The sequence below is a fragment of the Colletes latitarsis genome, unplaced genomic scaffold (assembly GCF_051014445.1).
Source record: "Colletes latitarsis isolate SP2378_abdomen unplaced genomic scaffold, iyColLati1 scaffold0006, whole genome shotgun sequence".
NCBI classification, from domain to species: domain Eukaryota; kingdom Metazoa; phylum Arthropoda; class Insecta; order Hymenoptera; family Colletidae; genus Colletes; species Colletes latitarsis.
In genome coordinates, this window is record NW_027488366.1 from 14490817 (window position 1) to 14501026 (window position 10210).

The following is a 10210-nucleotide window of genomic DNA, read 5'->3' on the forward strand; positions in this document are numbered from 1 at the left end:
ATGAAGTACAACCCTGAAACAGTCAATTAAACCTGGTTTCCATCAATATTTTAGAGGACAACGCAAGTTAGGTCTGGGATAGGTCTGGGATTTGCCCTCATCAGGCCCATACTGTCGCGTTTTTCACATACTCGTTGAACAGATCCTGGGTTTTTTCTGGTTTGGATCCCGTAGTAGTGTGGTACCACACTGAAACAGTCCATTAAACCTGGTTTCGATCAAGATTTTAGAGGATAACGCATGTTAGGTCTAGGTCAGGCCTGGTTTTTTCACTCATCAGACTCATACTTTCGCATTCTTCACATACTTGTTGAACGGATCCTGGCTTTTTTCTGGTTTGGATCACGTAGTTATGTGGGTCCACACTGAAACAATCAATTAAACCTGGTCTTGATAAATATTTTAGAGGATAACGCATGTTAGGTCTGGGATAGGTCCGGGATTTGCGCTCATCAGACTCATACTTTCGCACACTTCACATACTCGTTGAACAGATCCTGGGTTATTTTCTGGTTTGGATCACATAGTAATGTGGTACCGCACTGAAACAGTCGATTAAACCAGGTTTCGATCAATATTTTTTAGGATAACGCATGTTAGGTCTAGGTTAGGCCTGGGATTTTCACTCATCAGACTCATACTTTCGCATTCTTCACATACCCGTTGAACGGATCCTGGGTTTTTTCTGGTTTGGATCACATAGTAATGTGGGTCCACACTGAAACAATCAATTAAACCTGGTCTTGATAAATATTTTAGAGGATAACGCATGTTAGGTCTGGGATAGGTCTGGGATTTGCCCTCATCAGACTCATACTTTCGCACACTTCCCATACTCGTTGAACAGATCCTGGGTTATTTTCTGGTTTGGATCACATAGTAATGTGGGACCACACTGAATCAGTCAATTAAACCTGGTTTCGACCAATATTTTAGAGAATAATTCATGTTAGGTCTAGGTTAGGTCTGGGATTTTCTCTCATCAGGCTCATTCTTTCGCATATTTCTCATACTTGAGGGCTCGATCCTGGGCTTTTTCTGGATTGGATCACGTAGTAATGAAGTACAACACTGAAACAGTCAATTAAACCTGGTTTCCATCAATATTTTAGAGGACATCACATGTTAGGTCTAGGTTAGGCCTGGGATTTGCCCTGATCAGGGTCATACTTTCGCAGTTTTAACATACATGTTGACCTGATCGAGGGTTTTTTCTGCTTTGGATCACGTAGTAAAGTGGTACCACACTGAAACAGTCCATTAAACCTGGTTTGGATCAATATTGTAGAGGATAACGCATGTTAGGTCTAGGTTAGGTCTGGGATTTTCGATCATGAGACTCATACTTTCGCATTGTTCACATACTTGTTGAACGGATCCTGGGTTTTTTCTGGTTTGGTTCATGTAGTAATGTGGTACCATTCTGAAACATTCAATTAAACCTGGTCTTGATAAATATTTTAGAGGATAACGCATGTTAGGTTTGGCTTAGGTCTAGGATTTGCCCCCAGCAGGCTCATAGTTTCGCATATTTCTCATACTTCATGGCTAGATCCTGGGCTGTTTCTGGTTTGTATCACGTAGTAATGTGGTACCACACTGAAACAATCAACTAAACCTGGTTTCCATCAATATTTTAGAGGACAACGCAAGTTAGGTCTGGGATAGGTCTGGGATTTGCCCTCATCAGGCTCATACTTTCGCGTTTTTCACATACTTGTTGAACAGATCCTGGGTTTTTTCTGGTTTGGATCCCGTAGTAGTGTGGTACCACAATAAAACAGTCAATTAAACCTGGTTTCGATCAATATTTTAGAGGATATCGCAAGTTAGGTCTGGGATAGGTCTGGGATTAGCCCTCATCAGACTCATACTTTCGCTTTCTTCACATACTCGTTGAACAGATCCTGTGTTATTTTCTGGTTTGGATCACATAGTAATGTGGTACCACACTGAAACAGTCGATTAAACCTGGTTTCCATCAATATTTTAGAGGACAACGCAAGTTAGGTCTGGGATAGGTCTGGGATTTGCCCTCATCAGGCCCATACTGTCGCGTTTTTCACATACTTGTTGAACAGATCCTGGGTTTTTTCTGGTTTGGATCACGTAGTTATGTGGGTCCACACTGAAACAATCAATTAAACCTGGTCTTGATAAATATTTTAGAGGATAACGCATGTTAGGTCTGGGATAGGTCTGGGATTTGCGCTCATCAGACTCATACTTTCGCACACTTCACATACTCGTTGAACAGATCCTGGGTTATTTTCTGGTTTGGATCACATAGTAATGTGGTACCGCACTGAAACAGTCGATTAAACCAGGTTTCGATCAATATTTTTTAGGATAACGCATGTTAGGTCTAGGTTAGGCCTGGGATTTTCACTCATCAGACTCATACTTTCGCATTCTTCACATACCCGTTGAACGGATCCTGGGTTTTTTCTGGTTTGGATCACGTAGTAATGTGGGTCCACACTGAAACAATCAATTAAACCTGGTCTTGATAAATATTTTAGAGGATAACGCATGTTAGGTCTGGGATAGGTCTGGGATTTGCCCTCATCAGACTCATACTTTCGCACACTTCCCATACTCGTTGAACAGATCCTGGGTTATTTTCTGGTTTGGATCACATAGTAATGTGGGACCACACTGAATCAGTCAATTAAACCTGGTTTCGACCAATATTTTAGAGAATAATTCATGTTAGGTCAAGGTTAGGTCTGGGATTTTCTCTCATCAGGCTCATTCTTTCGCATATTTCACATACTTGAGGGGCTCGATCCTGGGCTTTTTCTGGATTGGATCACGTAGTAATGAAGTACAACACTGAAACAGTCAATTAAACCTGGTTTCCATCAATATTTTAGAGGACATCACATGTTAGGTCTAGGTTAGGTCTGGGATTTTCGATCATGAGACTCATACTTTCGCATTGTTCACATACTTGTTGAACGGATCCTGGGTTTTTTCTGGTTTGGTTCATGTAGTAATGTGGTACCATTCTGAAACATTCAATTAAACCTGGTCTTGATAAATATTTTAGAGGATAACGCATGTTAGGTTTGGCTTAGGCCTAGGATTTGCCCCCAGCAGGCTCATACTTTCGCGTTTTTCACATACTTGTTGAACAGATCCTGGGTTTTTTCTGGTTTGGATCCCGTAGTAGTGTGGTACCACAATAAAACAGTCAATTAAACCTGGTTTCGATCAATATTTTAGAGGATATCGCAAGTTAGGTCTGGGATAGGTCTGGGATTAGCCCTCATCAGACTCATACTTTCGCTTTCTTCACATACTCGTTGAACAGATCCTGTGTTATTTTCTGGTTTGGATCACATAGTAATGTGGTACCACACTGAAACAGTCGATTAAACCTGGTTTCCATCAATATTTTAGAGGACAACGCAAGTTAGGTCTGGGATAGGTCTGGGATTTGCCCTCATCAGGCCCATACTGTCGCGTTTTTCACATACTTGTTGAACAGATCCTGGGTTTTTTCTGGTTTGGATCACGTAATAATGTGGGACCACACTGAAACAATCAACTAAACCTGGTTTCCATCAATATTTTAGAGGACAACGCAAGTTAGGTCTGGGATAGGTCTGGGATTTGCCCTCATCAGGCTCATACTTTCGCGTTTTTCACATACTTGTTGAACAGATCCTGGGTTCTTTCTGGTTTGGATCCCGTAGTAGTGTGGTACCACAATAAAACAGTCAATTAAACCTGGTTTCGATCAATATTTTAGAGGATATCGCAAGTTAGGTCTGGGATAGGTCTGGGATTAGCCCTCATCAGACTCATACTTTCGCTTTCTTCACATACTCGTTGAACAGATCCTGTGTCATTTTCTGGTTTGGATCACGTAGTAATGAAGTACAACCCTGAAACAGTCAATTAAACCTGGTTTCCATCAATATTTTAGAGGACAACGCAAGTTAGGTCTGGGATAGGTCTGGGATTTGCCCTCATCAGGCCCATACTGTCGCGTTTTTCACATACTCGTTGAACAGATCCTGGGTTTTTTCTGGTTTGGATCCCGTAGTAGTGTGGTACCACACTGAAACAGTCCATTAAACCTGGTTTCGATCAAGATTTTAAAGGATAACGCATGTTAGGTCTAGGTCAGGCCTGGTTTTTTCACTCATCAGACTCATACTTTCGCATTCTTCACATACTTGTTGAACGGATCCTGGCTTTTTTCTGGTTTGGATCACGTAGTTATGTGGGTCCACACTGAAACAATCAATTAAACCTGGTCTTGATAAATATTTTAGAGGATAACGCATGTTAGGTCTGGGATAGGTCTGGGATTTGCGCTCATCAGACTCATACTTTCGCACACTTCACATACTCGTTGAACAGATCCTGGGTTATATTCTGGTTTGGATCACATAGTAATGTGGTACCGCACTGAAACAGTCGATTAAACCAGGTTTCGATCAATATTTTTTAGGATAACGCATGTTAGGTCTAGGTTAGGCCTGGGATTTTCACTCATCAGACTCATACTTTCGCATTCTTCACATACCCGTTGAACGGATCCTGGGTTTTTTCTGGTTTGGATCACATAGTAATGTGGGTCCACACTGAAACAATCAATTAAACCTGGTCTTGATAAATATTTTAGAGGATAACGCATGTTAGGTCTGGGATAGGTCTGGGATTAGCCCTCATCAGACTCATACTTTCGCTTTCTTCACATACTCGTTGAACAGATCCTGTGTTATTTTCTGGTTTGGATCACATAGTAATGTGGTACCACACTGAAACAGTCGATTAAACCTGGTTTCCATCAATATTTTAGAGGACAACGCAAGTTAGGTCTGGGATAGGTCTGGGATTTGCCCTCATCAGGCCCATACTGTCGCGTTTTTCACATACTTGTTGAACAGATCCTGGGTTTTTTCTGGTTTGGATCACGTAGTTATGTGGGTCCACACTGAAACAATCAATTAAACCTGGTCTTGATAAATATTTTAGAGGATAACGCATGTTAGGTCTGGGATAGGTCTGGGATTTGCGCTCATCAGACTCATACTTTCGCACACTTCACATACTCGTTGAACAGATCCTGGGTTATTTTCTGGTTTGGATCACATAGTAATGTGGTACCGCACTGAAACAGTCGATTAAACCAGGTTTCGATCAATATTTTTTAGGATAACGCATGTTAGGTCTAGGTTAGGCCTGGGATTTTCACTCATCAGACTCATACATTCGCATTCTTCACATACCCGTTGAACGGATCCTGGGTTTTTTCTGGTTTGGATCACGTAGTTATGTGGGTCCACACTGAAACAATCAATTAAACCTGGTCTTGATAAATATTTTAGAGGATAACGCATGTTAGGTCTGGGATAGGTCTGGGATTTGCGCTCATCAGACTCATACTTTCGCACACTTCCCATACTCGTTGAACAGATCCTGGGTTATTTTCTGGTTTGGATCACATAGTAATGTGGGACCACACTGAATCAGTCAATTAAACCTGGTTTCGACCAATATTTTAGAGAATAATTCATGTTAGGTCTAGGTTAGGTCTGGGATTTTCTCTCATCAGGCTCATTCTTTCGCATATTTCTCATACTTGAGGGCTCGATCCTGGGCTTTTTCTGGATTGGATCACGTAGTAATGAAGTACAACACTGAAACAGTCAATTAAACCTGGTTTCCATCAATATTTTAGAGGACATCACATGTTAGGTCTAGGTTAGGCCTGGGATTTGCCCTGATCAGGGTCATACTTTCGCAGTTTTAACATACATGTTGACCTGATCGAGGGTTTTTTCTGCTTTGGATCACGTAGTAAAGTGGTACCACACTGAAACAGTCCATTAAACCTGGTTTGGATCAATATTTTAGAGGATAACGCATGTTAGGTCTAGGTTAGGTCTGGGATTTTCGATCATGAGACTCATACTTTCGCATTGTTCACATACTTGTTGAACGGATCCTGGGTTTTTTCTGGTTTGGTTCATGTAGTAATGTGGTACCATTCTGAAACATTCAATTAAACCTGGTCTTGATAAATATTTTAGAGGATAACGCATGTTAGGTTTGGCTTAGGTCTAGGATTTGCCCCCAGCAGGCTCATACTATCGCATATTTCTCATACTTCATGGCTAGATCCTGGGCTGTTTCTGGTTTGTATCACGTAGTAATGTGGTACCACACTGAAACAATCAACTAAACCTGGTTTCCATCAATATTTTAGAGGACAACGCAAGTTAGGTCTGGGATAGGTCTGGGATTTGCCCTCATCAGGCTCATACTTTCGCGTTTTTCACATACTTGTTGAACAGATCCTGGGTTTTTTCTGGTTTGGATCCCGTAGTAGTGTGGTACCACAATAAAACAGTCAATTAAACCTGGTTTCGATCAATATTTTAGAGGATATCGCAAGTTAGGTCTGGGATAGGTCTGGGATTAGCCCTCATCAGACTCATACTTTCGCTTTCTTCACATACTCGTTGAACAGATCCTGTGTTATTTTCTGGTTTGGATCACATAGTAATGTGGTACCACACTGAAACAGTCGATTAAACCTGGTTTCCATCAATATTTTAGAGAACAACGCAAGTTAGGTCTGGGATAGGTCTGGGATTTGCCCTCATCAGGCCCATACTGTCGCGTTTTTCACATACTTGTTGAACAGATCCTGGGTTATTTTCTGGTTTGGATCACATAGTAATGTGGTACCGCACTGAAACAGTCGATTAAACCAGGTTTCGATCAATATTTTTAGGATAACGCGTGTTAGGTCTAGGTTAGGCCTGGGATTTTCACTCATCAGACTCATACTTTCGCATTCTTCACATACCTGTTGAACGGATCCTGGGTTTTTTCTGGTTTGGATCACGTAGTAATGTGGGTCCACACTGAAACAATCAATTAAACCTGGTCTTGATAAATATTTTAGAGGATAACGCATGTTAGGTCTGGGATAGGTCTGGGAGTGGCCCTCATCAGACTCATACTTTCGCACACTTCACATACTCGTTGAACAGATCCTGGCTTTTTACTGGTTTGGATCACATAGTAATGTGGTACCACACTGAAATAGTCGATTAAACCAGGTTTCGATCAATATTTTTGAGGACAACGCATGTTAGGTCTAGGTTAGGCCTGGGATTTTCACTCATCAGACTCATACTTTCGCATTCCTCACATACTTGTTGAACGGATCCTGGGTTTTTGTCTGGTTTGGATCACGTAGTAATGTGGTACCACGCTGAAACAGTCAATTAAACCTGGTTTCGATCAATATTTTGGAGGATAACGCAAGTTAGGGCTGGGATAGATCTAGGATTTGCCCTCATCAGGCTCTTACTACCGCATATTTCTCATACTTCATGGCTAGATCCTGGGCTATTTCATGATTGGATCACGTAGTAAAGTGGTACCACACTGAAACATTCAATGAAACCTGTTCTGGATAAATATTTTAGAGGATAAAGCATCTTAGGTCTGGGTTAGGCCTGCGATTTTCACTCATCAGACTCATACTTTCGCATTCTTCACATACTTGTTGAACGGATCCTGGGTTTTTTCTGGTTTGGATCACGTAGTAATGTGGGTCCACACTGAAACAATCAATTAAACCTGGTCTTGATAAATATTTTAGAGGATAACACATGTTAGGTCTGGGATAGGTCTGGGATTTGCCCTCATCAGACTCATACTTTCGCACACTTCACATACTCGTTGAACAGATCCTGGGTTATTTTCTGGTTTGGATCACATAGTAATGTGGTACCAAACTGAGACAGTCGATTAAACCAGGTTTCGATCAATATTTTTTAGGATAACGCATGTTAGGTCTAGGTTAGCCCTGGGATTTTCACTCATCAGACTCATACTTTCGCATTCTTCACATACTTGTAGAACGGATCCTGGGTTTTTACTGGTTTGGATCACGTAGTAATGTGGTACCACACAGAAACATTCAATTAAACCTGGTTTCGATCAATATTTTAGAGGATAACGCAAGTTAGGTCTGGGATAGGTCTGGGATTAGCCCTCATCAGACTCATACTTTCGCACACTTCACATACTCGTTGAACAGATCCTGGGTTATTTTCTGGTTTGGATCACATAGTAATGTGGTACCAAACTGAGACAGTCGATTAAACCAGGTTTCGATCAATATTTTAGAGGATAACGCATGTTAGGTCTAGGTTAGGCCTGGGATTTTCACTCATCAGACTCATACTTTCGCATTCTTCACATACTTGTAGAACGGATCCTGGGTTTTTACTGGTTTGGATCACGTAGTAATGTGGTACCAAACTGAGACAGTCGATTAAACCAGGTTTCGATCAATATTTTAGAGGATAACGCATGTTAGGTCTAGGTTAGCCCTGGGATTTTCACTCATCAGACTCATACTTTCGCATTCTTCACATACTTGTAGAACGAATCCTGGGTTTTTACTGGTTTGGATCACGTAGTAATGTGGTACCACACAGAAACATTCAATTAAACCTGGTTTCGATCAATATTTTAGAGGATAACGCAAGTTAGGTGTGGGATAGGTCCGGGATTTGCCCTCATCAGGCTCATACTTTCGCGTTTTTCACATACTTGTTGAACAGATCCTGGGTTTTTTCTGGTTTGGGTCACGTAGTAGTGTGATACTACACTCAAACAGTCGACTAAACCAGGTTTCGATCAATATTTTTGAGGATAACGCATGTTAGGTCTAGGTTAGGCCTGGCATTTTCACTCATCAGACTCATACTTTCGCATTCTTCACATACTTGTTGAACTGATCCTGGGTTTTTTCTGGTTTGGATCACGTAGTAATGTGGTTCCACACTGAAACAGTCGGTTAAACCTGGTTTCGATCAATATTTTAGAGGATAACGCAAGTTAGGTCTGGGATAGGTCTGGGATTAGCCCTCATCAGACTCATACTTTCGCACACTTCACATACTCGTTGAACAGATCCTGGGTTATTTTCTGGTTTGGATCACATAGTAATGTGGTACCAAACTGAGACAGTCGATTAAACCAGGTTTCGATCAATATTTTAGAGGATAACGCATGTTAGGTCTAGGTTAGCCCTGGGATTTTCACTCATCAGACTCATACTTTCGCATTCTTCTTATACTTGTTGAACTGATCCTGGGTTTTTTCTGGTTTGGATCACGTAGTAATATGGTACCACACTGAAACAGTCGATTAAACCTGGTTTCGATCAATATTTTAGAGGATAACGCAAGTTAGGTCTGGGATTGGTCTGGGATTTGACCTCATCAGACTCATACTTTCGCACACTTCACATACTCGTTGAACAGATCCTGGGTTATTTTCTGGTTTGGATCACATAGTAATGTGGTACCACACTGAAACAGTCGATTAAACCAGGTTTCGATCAATATCTTTCAGGATAACGCATGTTAGGTCTAGGTTAGGCCTGGGATTTTCACTTATCAGACTCATACTTTCGTATTCTTCACATACTTGTTGAACGGATCCTGGGTTATTTTCTGGTTTGGATCACATAGTAATGTGGTACCACACTGAAACAGTCGATTAAACCAGGTTTCGATCAATATTTTTGAGGATAACGCATGTTAGGTCTGGGATAGGTCTGGGATTTGCCCTCATCAGACTCATACTTTCGCACACTTCACATACTCGCTGAACACATCCTGGGTTATTTTCTGGTTTGGATCACATAGTAATGTGGTACCAAACTGAAACAGTCCATTAAACCTGGTTTGGATCAATATTTTAGAGGATAACGCATGTTAGGTCTAGGTTAGCCCTGGGATTTTCACCCATCAGGCTCATACTTTCGCATTCTTCTTATACTTGTTGAACGGATCCTGGGTTTTTTCTGGTTTTGATCACGTAGTAATGTGGGACCACACTGAATCAGTCAATTAAACCTGGTCTTGATAAATATTTTAGAGGATAACGCATGTTAGGTTTGGCTTAGGTCTAGGATTTGCCCCCAGCAGGCTCATACTTTCGCATATTTCTCATACTTGATGGCTAGATCCTGGGCTTTTTCTGGATTGGATCACGTAGTAATGAAGTACAACACTGAAACAGTCAATTAAACCTGGTTTCCATCAATATTTTAGAGGACAACGCATGTTAGGTCTAGGTTAGGCCTGGGATTTGCCCTGATCAGGGTCATGCTTTCGCAGTTTTAACATACATGCTGACCTGATCGAGGGTTTTTTCT